The sequence below is a fragment of the Muscardinus avellanarius genome, assembly GCF_963383645.1.
Source record: "Muscardinus avellanarius genome assembly, chromosome: 5".
In the NCBI taxonomy this organism is placed as follows: domain Eukaryota; kingdom Metazoa; phylum Chordata; class Mammalia; order Rodentia; family Gliridae; genus Muscardinus; species Muscardinus avellanarius.
Window position 1 is genome coordinate 32,373,056 of NC_137790.1, and position 16,122 is coordinate 32,389,177.

Here is a 16,122-nt window from a genome sequence, read left to right on the forward strand (position 1 = left end):
AAATACCATGCCTTAGATTCCTTTTGTAGCTGCCAGCTCCTGATGCAACACTAAATTGAAGAATTGCCTAAATATTGAATTGATTTGAATATACTGTTGCCACTGAATTATTTTACTAAATTAAGTGGCATTGTGACTTATAAAAGTATCCATCCCACATTTCACTAGATATACTAAGAGCATAAAGTTTAAATATATTGCAGAGTAACCTAACTTAGTAGTGGAAACAGAGTAGTGAGTATGAAAAAAAATGTGTTTAAAAGCTATTACGCACTTGGTTGTTGAACACTGAACATAGGGCTTAAATAGGCCTAAGAAGAACAAAGCATTATCAAGCATAAAGCATCATAATTTTACCACTTATGTTCAGGAAATTATGAAATTCCTCTGAGAAGACTCTATATAGCTAAATTTAAAAAATGTGAAAATTTGCCAGGTGATCTTTTATATAAATCCTGGATAAAAAAAATTATATCATTCTCTGTAACCACAGGTTTTCAAGTCAGAGAAATATTTTTCAAATGGATTATTTTTAATATAAATCATTTATATAAGCTAAGAGGTGGGATCCCAGTAAATAATACCTTATCCAAGGCAATTTTATTGGTTGGGTGGAAGTACGGGTGATGGACCAATATTTTTTACCCGTAGAGGGCATTTCACCAGCATCATATGTACTCTGAGAGCAGATAGACAATATTTTTCCTGGAAAAGATCGTTGGATCATGTTTAGCATTTAGAAAAAGCCTGAATCCTGTGTTTAATGGAAGGAACTGCCTTCAAGCTTAAAATGGTTCCTGCATGTGATCTTACAAAAGATCTTCTCTCTATGGAAACTTGGCTAATGCTGTGAAACATGGACTTTCAACCGTTGAGTCCACCAGAAGTCTCCTGGCATAGTCCTCTTGCAAAAGAAGGCAGCTCATCAGCTGAATGAGTGAATCTGAGATTTTCCACTCAGCTATTGAGAAATGTGTAATGTATGTAATGGCTTTGCTTAGTACAAAAACTGCTTAGCCGAAACCAGGATTATACCAACAGAAACACTGATTGCCTGGACTAAAGAAAACAGAAAATAGGACAGAATGAAGCAAGGCAGTGAACATGTGTTATTGTTTCAGGAAAAATGAAGAATAACTTAAAAGGGACTCAGAGATCTCAGGCTTCCACTTCCATCACACGCCCAGAGGCAAGGCTGCTTCCACCTCCAGTTTAGCAGGATAACTGGGACCACAGAGAACCACATGGAGAAAGCCCTCCCAGAGAGCCACGTGGGAGAGGTTGAGACAAATGAGAAGGGCCTGATACTCGGCAAGGGGTACTTTATATATTTTTTCTTTAATCTTTGGCAGTCACAGCTGCCGCAAATGCCTCACAGCTGGCTTGCTTTCATCAGATTCCCATTGATTCTTACAAAGATGTCAACTTTGGCTACAACATCAACAGTGTATAAAGTAAATATTTTTTTTAGAAAGGATCTCATTAAAGCCAAAAAGGAATTAACTCCCAGAGCACACCAGGGTGTGGCTCACTGCACTCCAGGATGATGTACAGTATGTAACAGTAGCTCCCTCACAGCACACACAGGCATAACACAACACACCCAGGGAATCAGGGGCAATATACAGGCACCAGACACAGGTTGTAAGGCCCAAGACCTAATAGGAAACTCACAGATGCAAGAGCAGAAGAATACTGACAACCACTTCGAGTCCCTAGCAACCTAAGGACTATAATTGTTAGCACCTGAGACTGAAAATTTGTAGCTTCTTCTGCCAAGGATCCTTGCCACTTTGCCATACTGATAACAAAAATGAGGGTGACCACTGACCCAGTCAGCTATTATGGTAGCCATTGGATAGGGCAATTCTTTATTGGTTGAACACTGGCTAAGGTCAGGCCTGAAGCTATGAACCACACTCACAATTAACTGGGACCAGAGATCTTGACACAATCAGCTAAGCTCCATGGTAAATGAAATGCCCAACCTACTTTCCTAGTTGCAGTAATTTCTCTCTCATTTCTCCTCCTCTGCCTCCTCCTCCTCTTCTCTCCTCCTCCTCCTCCTCCTCCTCCTCCTCCTCCTCCTCCTCCTCCTCCTCCTTCTCCTTCTCTTCCTTTTTCTTCTTCTTCTCCCACCCTTTCTCTCTCTCACACACCTAAAGTAACATAAATTGTATAAAGTTTGAATGAAGAGGAGGAAGAAAATGACGACTGTGGGACACAGCAAATCTCAGTAGTTGTAACTACCAAAAATCAACTACTGAAAAGGCAGCTCCTTGACAAGAAAAACAAGCAGCAAAGGTATTTATGAACAAAAAAACAAAAAAGGGAACCATGTTGGAAGAAAAAAAAAAAAAGGAACCAGGTTGGAAGAAAATCCAATACTCAGGAAGCAAAATCCACAGCAAAGAGCCAGAGCATGCAGCTGACCTGGTGTGGCAGCCAGTTCCATCTCAGGCTGCAGGCCCAAACTGTGATTGCTGACTCCACAGCCCCAAGAAATTCCGGCAAGTAAACCAGGGATGTAAAGTACAAAAAGTGATAGCAAAGCTCCAACATCTTAAGCAACCAACACCATGATTCAGGAACAGAGAAAAAAATCCAAAAGCCTGTGAGCAACAATGAATTTATAAAGAAAGAAAGAAAACAATTCCATTCATGATAACCTCAAAACCAATACAATACTTAGAAATAAACCTACAATGATATAAAAGGCCTCTACAATGAAAACTATAAAACATTAAAGAAAGAAACTGAAGAAGACCTTGAAAGATGGAAAAATCTCCCTTGCTCATGGATAGGCAGAAAAATATCAAAATGGTTATTCTGCTAAAAGTGATCTGGAGATTCAATGCAATTCCTTTCAAAATGGCAACGATATTCTTCATAGACCTAGAAAAATCAGTCATGAATTTTATATGTTTTTACGAATATGCTCAAGCTAGAGAGTATTAGGGAGAGATGCCATAGGGACTCCAGATACATGGAGGGAAAACCTCTGCAAAGCCAGAAAGGAAAGGGAGGGGAGGAAGAAAGCTGAGGTTAACTAATGGAAAAACTACATACAAATATGTGCATGAGTGTAAATATAACATTGTTAACCTGGACACTCAGTATTGGGAGGGAGGGAAAAGGCAAAGTGAGGGGGGAGGGCACCAAGTACTGTGTGAATATAGGCCATTGTCAACATGATCCATATTATGATGTGAGACTATAGTGCACCATTGGAAAAAAAAATGGGTAGAGTACTAACAAATAAAGAACCTGACTTTTTCAGGATTGCAATAAATTATTAAAATGATTGAGCCCATGTTTTGTTTGTATTTCATGATCTAAGCCTATTCAGAAGAGTCTTGGGTCCATCCCAGGTGAGTCTGCCCCACAGCTTCTCTGAATGACTCTGCTCCTCTGCAACTGCTCCAGGTGTTGCCAGGCAAGTCTACAAGAATTTCCTTCCCAACTAAGCAGGAAGTCTGTGGTTAGAAGGCAGGACCTCGCCTGCATGCTTCAGCTTGCATTGCTTTGGTCTAGGTTGGCAGTCTTTGATCCTGGCTGGGACAGTGGGACAGAACAGCCTGTGCACTGCTTCTCTTATGCTGCAGCATTGGTTCTAATAAGGCATCTTGGGGATGGATTTCCTTTTTCCTACTCACGATTTCTTTCCCAAGTAGAGTAGGTTGGACTGGTGACACTAGGTGCTGGCACAAATGAAGGAGGCTAGCTACCAGAGAGGGACTCTCTGGAGGTTCTTGCTCCAGGTGCTAGGAATGCAGTAGGGAGAGCTGCTAACACTGAGAGCTCAATCCAACTGGCATTCAAGATTCAGAATTGCTAACTAAGAGAGCTACACATTACCCATTTAGGATTTTTATTTTAATGAAATAAGGAAGCCTCAGTGGATTGATAGCAGGGTACCTTGCCAACGTCGAGGGGGGTGTGCTGCCCAGCAGTGAGTTGCTAGGCTGCCCTATGGAGCTACAGGGTTGGTGCTGCTGGCCCCATGGGTCTGGATGGAAACACATCGAACCAAAAAAGATTATCCTCAATCTTTAATATCTAATGAAATTATCTGGTGAGTTTTAGATGAATAGGACAAATCACTTCTGTTTCTTTCTTGTTCCTTGTTCATAGGGACAATCAGAACATGTTGCTAGTTAGACTTCCTCATCTCCTTCGGCTAAATGTCACTGTTATATGAAAAGTAGCTAAGCATGTCCTTGGAAATTTCATATTGCCCCTGCACCATGATGCATTTGTTAACTCTGTCTCCATCACATTTTTTCACTCTGTGCCCCAGCATACTGCCATCTTTGTTCTAATTTTGTATAAAACTGGCAGGGACTGTCCATTGCATGGAAACATGGATATACAGATATGTGGAAGCCCCACGTGGAAGTTCATGTCTATTCTTACGCACACAGTTGACTGAGGCCTCAGAGGCCTCCTACTTCAGCCTGCTGTAGCTGGAATACAGTATTGCCTCACCATTTCTTCTCTCCTCAGCCCAAGTTCACAGATACATGGCTTCTTTTGTAGATAAATCAGATGGAATCTGTAACTTCCTCACCTTAGTTGGTTACGCAATACTGGATGTAGTCAGGGAGATCAGATACTGTTTGGTGTGAAGCCTTCAGCTCTGGAAGGAAGAATTGAGAGCTGGCTAGCATCGGATGAATGGCACTCAGTAGCTAGACTTTCATGGGCACAAGCTCCCTTGTAGGCATGGCCTGAAGTGGTGGAAAGAAATCCCATTCAATATGAAAAGGCTCTTCAGCAGCTAGGAGAATCCTTGGATAAATGCAGCCACTGCACAGCAGCTGGTACCATAGAATGGGTCTTTCTCATATCTCTCCATGTGGAGATGGACCATGCACTGTGAGAAGCCTTTCCTGCAGCAAACCCCCAAGAGGAGTTAGCAGTTTATTAAACCGCGGAAAAAACAGACTAGCCAGGCTCTGGACAACAGACTAGCCAGGCTAGGGATGCAGTCTGCCCTCAGTCCAGAACTGCGAACCAGAGCTGAATTTACAAGGGGTTTTTTAAGGCAAAAGCCAAGCACAGTTGGCTGAGGGTATGGAGGAGGCCCGATGTTATTGTCTGACAAGACTGCAACTTTGTCTGGAGTGGGGCTCAGTATTCTAGGATGTAAGCAAGATATTTGTAGATGAATCAAATGGAATGTGTAACTTCCTCACTTTAGTTGGTTACACAACACTGGATGTAGTCGGCGAGATCAGTCTATGCTTATTGCGTCTAATACCCTCTATTGATGTTAGCGGGCCTCAGTGTTCCAGGATGTTAACTATAGGGTAAGCAGGATGTTGGTCTGTTCTTGCTACATTTACTATAGAGTAGGCAGGATGTTACTTTAACTCCCTGAAAAACTCAGGAGGAGCATTAAACAATTTTGGCTTGGCTCTTGTTAGGGCATTACAGAAGGGCATGCAGAGCTCCAAAAGGAGCTGAAGGCAAAAAAAGTTGCTACAAGAGATATTGGAGGAAGCTAAACACCTGAAGAAAAAGCAGGGTTCTGGTCCCACCCTGAGTGTTAAGCCAGTGATACTCAAAAAGTGAAGTCCAAGCAGCCCCAGGCTCTGGGGGAGAACTCCAAAGGCCCTTCCACAACTGGTAAAACACCTGATATAGCACCCCTACACTCATGGAGCTAGTAAAATTGGGCAGCTAAGGCTATGGAACCTGGGGGTGGATAGCAATATATTCAAGATGCTGGGAGGTAGCCCACATCTATTACAACACACACCTCAGCGTGACGGAGACTGCGTAATAGCTACTGATATAGACAGGAAGATCATTACCTACTTGACTAGCTGATGGCAGTTGTTTGAACAGTGTGGACAAATGTAGGAGACCTGTCCAGATCCACAAGTCAGTGACAAGAGTTATACTGAACTTGCCCAAGTGCTCAAAGAACTGGGTATAAGAAATTACTTTGACAACTCAGATGCTAAAAGGCTGGGGAAAGCCGGGCGTGGTGGCGCACGCCTGCACTTGGGAGGCGGAAACAGGAGGATTGAGCAGGTTCGACACCCTGTTTCCAAATAAAAAGTATAAAATAGGTTTGGGAGTGTAGCCCGGAGGTAGAAGGGCTTCCAGGAATCCCAGTACCACCAAAAAATAATAAATAAATAAATAAATAAATAAATAAATAAATAAATAGAAATAAAAAGAAAAAGTAAAAATAAAAACAAATAAACAAAAGGCTGAGGAAAGGTTCATGTTGGGGAGGAGAGTGTTAGGTTTTGGCTCAGTAAAAAGGCGAGAGAGACCAGGTGCGCTGAAAAGAATTTTAATGTGGTCTTCTCTCAGGGATAGGGGCTGGACTGCTCCTGCTGAGCTCCTCTGCTGCTGGAGAGGAAATGCCCTTCCTTTTAAGGTTTATGTCTCGTGGGTGGGGCTACGCATGGAAACTCCGCCCTTCTTGTGATAGCGCCTGCCTCAAGCCCAGCAGAGTCTCCTCCTTTTCTAAGGTCCCGCCCCTGCAGGGAGGGACCCAACCTGTCATCTGTGTTACAGAATGCTTCCTCCACTGGCTTTGGGTCCCTAATTTCTCTCCTGGTGCCTATGAGGTGACTGCCATGCTGCATGGCTAGGAGAAGCTTTGCATGCTAACAGAAAAAGGGAACTACAGCAGCAACAAAGGGCATGGCAAAGGGCCCAAGAAGGGAAAGAGGAAGCCAATTAAAGTCACCTGGGTTCGGATGTGGACAGATGTTCTGGCTGCAGGAGTGGACCTAGAATTGATTAGATGCCTAATGCCCTGCTTTTGTCTCTTTGGCAGCAGCTGAATCCAGTGCAGAGATGTCAGCCCTAAGAAAGGTAGATAAGGCTGCTGAAAAGCAGAGACAAATGCACAGTGTCGGTGTGATGAAATTACAGGAGTCCTTCCAAGAGGAAGCCGCCCCCAGCCTCTGCCTCAATTCACATAAGCGGAGAACTAAGAGGCCTGCCTGCAGGGGGAGACACAAACTCTGAGTGCTGCCAAGCAGCAAGTAAACCAAGCTGACAGGTTTGCTTGGCTTCCTAGAGTTTCTAGAACCAGTGCAGCTAGCTGGCTCTGCTTCTTCAAGACCACAAGATCGGGGAAAGTTATGTATAGGAGTCCGATTCTTATTTATTTATTTATTTATGGCGGTACTGAGGTTCCTGGAAACCCTTCTACCTCTGGGCTACACACACACACACACACACACACACACACACACACACACACACATATATATATAATATTTTTTTGAATCAGGGTCTCTTAAGCCAGCAAGGCTGGCTTCGAACCTGCACGATCTTCCTGTCTCTACCTCCCAAGTGCAGGGATTACAAGTGTGTGCCACCATGCCCGGCTAGGAGTCGGTTTCTAAGGAGACCTCATGAGGTTCTGTAAGATGCTGACCAGTCAGCTGGGAGAATGACCTGGCTGGGCTGACCGGGCTGAAAAGGTCAAACAGGTGGCCACATTTAGAGGGAGACACAGGCTGGGTCGACCTGGTGGAAAAGACCCAGGCAGGATGGGTACTTCCCAGGTTTATATAAATCTTTTCTCCATGGATCCAGCATTCTGGTGGTCTCTGCTCACATCTAGATCACTCCCAGAGGCTATGAAATGAGGACCAGGTGGCCCAGGAGTTCTGGAGAAAGCATAGAGGAGTCTCAGATCCAAGGAATCTCTCATGGTAGTGGAGAGAGCACGGAGGAGTTTCCAACCGCAGGAGCTTCACATGGTACTGGAGAGAAACAAGATATTCTCCAGCTCCCTGGCTGCCAAGAGAAATGGAAACTGAGGTGTCTTCCTGGCGCTGCAGCCCTGGGAAATGGGTTCCCTAGGATATGTTCTTGGGAAATACTCCTTTGGCTGTATGTTTTGCAAGTGTGTTTTCCAGGCTGCACAGAGGTGCTTATGCTTGTGAACAGTGTACTGTGGGTTTCAGACTATATCTGTGGCATTTGGCAGCCACTGGTGGACAAGAAATGTAAGGCAGAGAACCCCTCATTCAGTGGCAAATGGACATTAGGCTCCTTCCCTTCTTCTAAGGGGTGCAGGTATACTGTTATGTGTGTAGACACTACCACAGCTTTTTGGCTGCCTTCCTGGCATCACACTTTGAACAGAGGTCTGTAGAGACAGCCTTGGAAAAGTGTGTGCTGTGTATGGGCATATATCCCTTTCCTTGTGCTGGAAAGTGATAACGGCAGTCCCATATGACAGTGAGTGGCCTGAGACCAGGACATTGATTGGCACTTCCATGGTTACCGAGTGGAATCACTGTGAACTACAATCGCCTTTTGAAGCAATGCCTCTGGGCCACTGGACCCACACGGGCTTTGGTGGGATGGACAGTATAGCTATAGTCATTTTGTAGACTTTAAATGAGCAAAGCCATAAGGGAGGCTTTAAGCAACAAAACAGAATTCTGGTGCCTGCTCCCACTGGCCTTTCCAAAAGACAGACAGCTATGTGGACTTGGCCCTGGAAGGTCAAAGCTTCCTACCTATGTTGGGTGACTCTTATCTCATCATGGGAACAATAACTACAATGAACCTCCAGGTAGCCCCCTGGGTGACAGGCAGATGGACCCAGTGATCCATGTTACTTTCCTAGAGGCAGAAGATGGCACCTCCGGTGGATTGAGCATGCACTGAACAAATCCTGTGAGCGGGCGCATGCCTCTGGCCTCCCCAGGCAATGAAGAGGCTGACACCTGGCTTGGGTGCAGGGGCTGGAGATAGCACCTAAGGAGATGTGGAATGGTTGTTTCATCATTGTCTTTTGTATGCAGAGAAAGAAACAATGTAGATGATGGTAAAAGCCTGAAACCTGCTAGTAAAATGGACACGTGGTTATTGTTTGTGATCAGTATGTTGTATTTTGTAGTTGGTATTGCTCTTGTAACATTCAATTGCAATATTCTTCACACCTTTTAAGGGACACTCAGGGCAGACAGGGACCACATAAATTTTGGAGCAAGATATCCCAACCAGGTGAAATGTGGAGATAATCAAAACATGGTATCAGTTAATTTCTCACCTTGCTCTGCTAAATGCCACCATTATATGTAAAATAACTAAATATGACCTTGGAGATTCCATATTGCCTGGCATAGGACCGCCTTTGTTAAGTCTGCATATGGTTTCCTGTATTAACCCTGTGCCCCAACTTGGTGCCACCTTTGTTCACTCCAGCACGCTGCCATCTTTGTTCTGCTCTGATACAGAAATTGATATAGAAACAAGGACAGAAAGTGTCCACTGCAGGAATGAGCAGTTGTGCAGATAGGTGAGTGTGGATATACAAAAGCCCCTTTGGGAAGTCTCTTGTGAAGCACTACTGTACTATTGTATTATACTTCACTGTACCACTGGAACCTAGCCTAGACCTCATATTTCAGCCTGCTACAGCTGGAATAAATTCATAGCTCACCCTCCACTCCCATGCCTGGCTTTTTCTTTAGATGGACCAGATCAAGTTTGCAACTTCCCAGCCTTGTACATTTGTAGAACACTCCCGAAGAGCTATTTTATATTTACTTCTATGTTTGTAGGCTACAGCTGCCCCAAATACCTCACTGGTGGATGTGGTTTCATCAGATGCCCTGAGACACTTCCAGTGGACACTTTCTTTGACTGTACCAAGGGTCAGTCACAGTTGCATCTCAGGTAACCCTGACCCACAGCCCCTCTGGATGACTCTGCTCCACTGCAACCACTTCAGCTGTATCCAGTCAGGTTTTTTTTCCTGTCAGCTATTCTCAATTTAGGCTCCTCCCTTCCCATGACTGAATTATTTTTATATATATTTTTATTGGTGCATTGTAGTCAAACATCACAATAGAATACATGACTTGTGAGGGTATACAAGCACACATCATCCAATTAGCTTTTATCCCCTCCCTGTCCCATTCCCTCCCCATCCCTTGATCCCATGCTTCATTTGGTGATTAACATTGATTCATTTGTTTACATCTATCCTGCATTTTGAATAGATTCCATCTTCCCCCATCACATCCCCTCTGATTGGTCACCTTAATTGTTCTTCTATGGGGCCCTTTCTTCAACTAGATCTCCTCCCATTACCCATTTCTTCCTATTTTTTGCATATTAGGGAAAGCATCTGAATTTCTATTTTCTATATGTTTCCCTATGTATGCTGCATTGCAAGTTTCGATCCCGCTCCTGAAGGCCCCAGTGCTGGCCTGGCACCCTGGCAGAGTCTGATCACAGCCTCGCTGGTTCAAGCACCGGTCTTGCCTCATGGCAGGCCCTGATCCTGGCCTCGCTGACTCCGGCTCCAGCCTCACCCCTCGGTAGGCTCCAATTCCTGCCTCAGAGGCCCCAGCACCAGACTTGCCTAACAACATGCTCCTATCCCAGCCTTGCTGGTCCCATCACCAGCCTAACCCCTCACCAGGCTCTAGTCCCAACCTTGGAGGCCCCAGCACCGGTCTTGCTTTACGGCAGGCTTCGATTCTGACCTCTCTGGCCCTGGCACTGGCCTAACCTCTCGGCAGGCTCCGATCCCAGCTTCAGAGGCCCTAGCACTCGCCTTGCCTCACTGCAGGCTCCGATCCGGCCTTGCTGGCACTGGCACCGGCCTCACCCCTCGGCAGGCTCCAATCCCAGCCTCGGAGGCTCCAGCACAGGCCTTGCCTGACGGCAGGTCCCAATCCTGGCCAGGTTGGCCCCGGCATCGGTTTCATCCCTCGGCAGGCTCCAATCCCAACCTCGGAGGCCCTAGTGCCGGCCTTGCATCACAGCAGGCCCAGATACTAGCCTCACTGGCCCCAGCACCAGCCTCACCCCTCGGCAGGCTCTGATCATGTTCTCAGAGGCCCCAGCACTGGCCTTGCCTCACGGCTTGCTCCAATCCCGGCATCGCTGGCTCTGGGATCAGCCTCACTCCTCAGCAGGCTCTGATCTTGGCCTCAGAGGCCCCAGCACTTGCCTAACCTCTCAGCAAGCTCCGATCCCAGCCTCAAAGGCCCCTGCCCTGGCCTTGCTTGACAGCAGGCTCTGATCCCAGCTTTGCTGGCCCCGGTATCGGCCTCAACCCTCAAAGGCTCTGATCCTGGCCTTGGAGGCCCCAGCACTGGCCTTGCCTCACAGCAGTCTCCGATCCCAGACTCGCTGGCCCTGGCACTGGCCTAACCCCTTGGTAGGCTCTGATCCTGGCCTTGGAGGCCCCAGCCCTGGCCTTGCCTCACAGCAGGCTCCAAACCGGGCCTCCCTGGCATTGGTGTCATCCTAGTCACCTGTCAGATTCCTATCCTGGTCTCAGAGTCCCCGGCACCGGTCTTGTTGTGCATTGGGCTCTGGTCTCCGTCACTATGGGCAGGTGGTCTACAGATGTTCCCTTTTTTCTTTCTATTTTTCTTTTCTTTTCTTTTCTTTCTTTCTTTCTTTCTTTCTTTCTTTCTTTCTTTCTTTCTTTCTTTTTTTTTTTTTTGGTGGTACTGAGGTTTCTGGAGACACCTCTATCTCCAGGCTACACTCCTGGGGACCTATCTCTTATATATATATGGAAACAGGGTCTCTTAAGCCAGCAAGGCTGGCGTGATCCTCTTGTCTCCCCCTCCCAAGCGTGGGGATTACATGTGCCACCACACCCAGCATTCTTCCTTTTTTTTTTTTTTTTTTTTACTATGAAAAAGCAGTACATGTCTTTTGCAAAAGGTGGGACCCCAAATACCTAGTGTTGATAAGTTTTATCTTCCCTCCAGAGGCAGAGGTCCATAGCTTCTCTTCAGAAAGTAGGCTCTGCCATTCCATGTGGACCCTGTCCTCCCACTCTGTGCAGAGGAGGGTGGTGGTCATGAGAGCTGATGATTCCTAGAACTCGCAACATGTAGTCCCACCCCAGCTATGCGGGGTTCCCTCTGATACCCCCCATACCCTTTTGCCACTTAGTGTATTTTCCAGGCTTCTCGATCATGTGTGGTAGTTGTGTTCAGTCTACTTTGGGGGGATTCCCTCAAAAGCTCAAGGTGGACTGAACTGGGTCTGTCTGCCCCACCAATTTCTACCTTTGGGGCAATTTCTTTAGAAGATCAAGGTGGGATGAATCTGGTCTATGTCTCTCCAAAATAATAGCCTCCACCTCTGCTGCCAGCTCTAGTGCCCGCACCTCTGCGAATCTCAGCCGCTGCTTTGCTCTGCTGGTGAAGCCCGCTGCTGCTCTGCCCTCTGCTCCACATGCTCTGCTCTGCTGCCCTGCCTGCATGGTTCTGCCGCCCCGCCTGTGCCACTCTGCCGCCCTGTCTGTGCCACTCTGCTGCCTCTGCCCGCCCATCTTGTGTTCTGCCTGCACAGTTCTGCCGCCCTGCCTGCACAGTTCCATCAGCGCCCACTTCCCCTTTGTTCTGTGCTGGGCTCCTTCCTTACACGATAAGACATCCAGAGTGAGTTGGATAGTGTTTGTTTGCATCTCCTGAGTCCTGGTTACCCCCACCACGATCTTGGCTTCTCTCCGAGATATATATCTATAACTATCTATCTATCTATCTATCTATCTATCTATCATCTATCTATCTATAATTTTTTATTAATAAAAGAAGACAATATGTATGGTTTGTGGAGTCTTTGAGATCGATAACTCAGCAGCAATGAACAGCAATGATTTTTATCTTCCTTCCACGATCAGAGGCCACAGCCTCTGATCCAGGCGTGCCATGGTCCTGGCACAGCAGGGCGGAGCGTGACCTCTGTGTGTGCTAAAGTCCTGGTACTGCAGCTCAGTTTCCTGCCCGGCGCTATACAGTTCCCTCCACCATCTCCGGTGCATTTTTCTTATGAGGTGTGTTGATAAGAGTCCCCAGCGTGCGTGGCTGGAGTGGTCCCTTCTCTGATGCCTTCTGGGAAGTTTCTCTGAAGATCTTTTTTCTTGCGTGTCTGGCACGTCCTTGTCTCCTTGCTTCTAATTCCAGCGGTATCCACTACCTCTCCTGTATTCTAGATAGGAAGTTGTGATTGGAAGTGTCTCCTTAAGCTGTCCAATTCCGATATTACATCAAAACCTGGTGCCCAGGGTTTCCCCAAGAAATGCTTATTCTGTTCGGCAGCTGCGGTCACCGCTGCGACCACTGCTGCCACCATCTTCCATCACCCATGACTAAATTATCAGGCAGTACCCTGTGCACCTACCCAAACTTGCCTTTTTGCCTTCCTCTACTCTGGTAGAAACAATGAAGCCAGTCTGTGTACTGTCTCTCCTTATGCTGCAGCATTAGTCCTAATGGAGCTTCTTGGGGATGAGTTGTATTTTTCTATTCATAATTTCTTCCCTAAGTAGAGCAGGTTGAGCTGGTGACTCTAGGAGCTGGTTCCACTGAGGGAGACCAGTGTGGGAGGGAGAGTGACAGAGAGTTCCAGGAGCTGTGAGGAGTTAGAAACAGCTAAACAGTGGAAGACTGAGGACCCCAGGAGACACAGCCTCAATAAAAAATGAGAACAAGGAGTCAAGAGTCAGATCGGCCTTGAATGATGCGGCTCTCTGCTATTTTTCAGACTGTGTGACATGGAGTGAGTTATAGTTTCTGAGACCAGCAGTGAACAGTGTGACTACATACTGGTCCAAAAATTGCAGTGTGCTGATTGAAAGAACTGTATTTTAAATTAGCAACTACAGGAGCAGCCTGACCACTCATGACACACAGGAGAGAAAGAATAAAGAAAACACAGAAGTCCATCCTCACTATCATGAGCTTCTGGCTTCAAGGGGAGGAGCAAGGAGAGCTGCTTGGACTGGGATTTGAGAGCCACTGTCATCCAGGCTTCAGTTACTAACATTTAGGAAGCTGTATGTATTGCCCCTTGAGAAGTTCATCTAAACTAAACAAAGGAAGCCTTGGCAGATTGATTACCAGGATACCCTGCCAAGCAGAGGTGGAGGGTTACTCAGCAGCAAGGTGCAGGGCTGCCCTGTGGACCTACATGGTTAGTGCTGCTGGCCCAATGGGCCTTGTTGGCAGCTTATTGCACCAAAAAGGATTATTTTCAAACCTTAAAATCTACTGAGTTTATCTTGGTAGTTTATAGATTGTTTGGGATTCACCATCTCTTTCTGCTTTTTCCTTGCTAAAATGGGAATATTTCCTATGCTTATCTGACCCTTGTCACATCACTTGTCTGGTTTCCCAACTTCATAGCTTAGAGGAATTTTGCCTTAGGATGAGTCTCACATTTAAATAATGCATAGATGAGATTGGACTTTAGACACTGAGTTAATGCTAGAGGGAGCTAAGACTTTTGGGGGCTGTTGAGTTGTAATAAATGCATTTTACTTGCCAACAGAACATGAAATTTAAGCTATATCCTAAATTATGTCTCTCTCAAATTCATATGTTGAAGCCCTAAGACCCAAGGTGATAGGAAAATGGAGTTTTAGGAAATAATTAAGGTTATATGAGGTCATGTGAGTGGGATTCAGATTTCATAGGTTTGATGACCTTATACGAAGGAAAAATAAGTGCTGAGGATGAAGCTCAGTGGTATAGTGCTTGCTTAGCATTCACATAAATAAATAAATAAATAAATAAATAAATAAATAAATAAATAAATAAGAGAGAGAGAGAGAGAGAGAGAGAGAGAGAGAGAGAGAGAGAGAGAAAGAGAGAGAGAGAGGGGGGCTTTTCTCACTCAATATTCATGTACAGATTCAAGGAAATCTGAGACTGGGAGAAAATACAAAGTCAGGGGCAATCTATAAGCCAGAAAAAGAGTTTTGCAATCTAGGACTTTGATGCATTCAGAACACAATTTCTGTTGTTCAAAGCATCCAGTCAGTATTTTGTTACCACAGTCTGAGCTAATACAGGTCTCATTTAAAAAAATTAGATAATAAGAAGCAAAAATTTTTCTATCTTCCCTATCTTCACACATTCTGTATAGATCTCCTCCCCTTCGAACTGGATCTATTACCAGTTTAGGTCAAAGTCTGAGTTAGAGGGTAGGAGGATGCTGAATAAAATTATGCATAGTGTTGGCACCACTACTCTCTCCTGTTCTTTAAGCCAGATGGCTAATGTGTTACTGCAGGACTATCAGTGAAGACGATTGTCATCATATGACTCATTTGGCAGTAGCGTATCTTTCCTTCCCCATCAGCAGTTTCCAGGGCAACTCAAATATTGATTGCTGTCATTTTTCTTCTGTTAGCTCCCTTTGCTCTATCTTCTGAGGTTTCTGAGTTATATTCATAAGAAGCCAATGGGTATTGATCTATATGTACATAGGAAAGTGATATATTTTTTCACATGCATTAATCTTATGTTTATGTATTTGTTTTGTAGTTTATTTTTGCTCAATGCAGCTAGGAGATCATCAACTCTTTTTGGATCTCATACATTCTCTAACAGAAACAAGGCTGGCCTCAAATTATGTTTTCTAGGATTACCCATGAGCGTTTAAGGCACGTAGCACTTTAGGACTCTGGGTAGAGTATACATCATATATAGAAAAGATAAACTACTGTTTCCTAGATTAAATGTCCTAGATTTAACTATAAACAAGAGTCATGTTTTATTTTGTGAAGAAGTAAATCCACTATTATTTCTCTAAGTTTAGTTAAAGTCTCATTAAAGACCAAGGAGTGTAGGCTTGGAGGTATAAAAAATACCTCTAGCTGTACCTCCATCACCAGCTAAGTGAACAGCATGGGACATCATTGTCATTTAGCCTTTTTCAGCCTCATAAAACCATCAAATAAATATTGGTCAAACACCCACTATGTGTTAGATGCTATACAGGGAGATAGAAAGAAAGTAAACAAAAACAAGTAAACAAACACAAAATTCAAAACCAAACCAAACGTCTTAAGTTTCAGAGGAACTTACAACCTTGTAAAAGAAGCAGGCGCAAAATAAAAACATTAGAGCGACTCAGGTGCATCAACCTGGGATTCTTAACCTGTCTATACATGAAATGTGTGGTCACTGACCAGTATTCCAGTATCAAAATATGTGGAATCCTCAGTAATGGACAAGGAAAGGACAAAAGATTTGTGTTTGCGTCACAAGGTAAAAATAGGAGGGTTACCCAAGCTGTCATCATGTTAAGTTACAAAATGCCCTTGGGACTGGGTTTGTGTTGCAATCTAAAGAAACCATAAAGTGA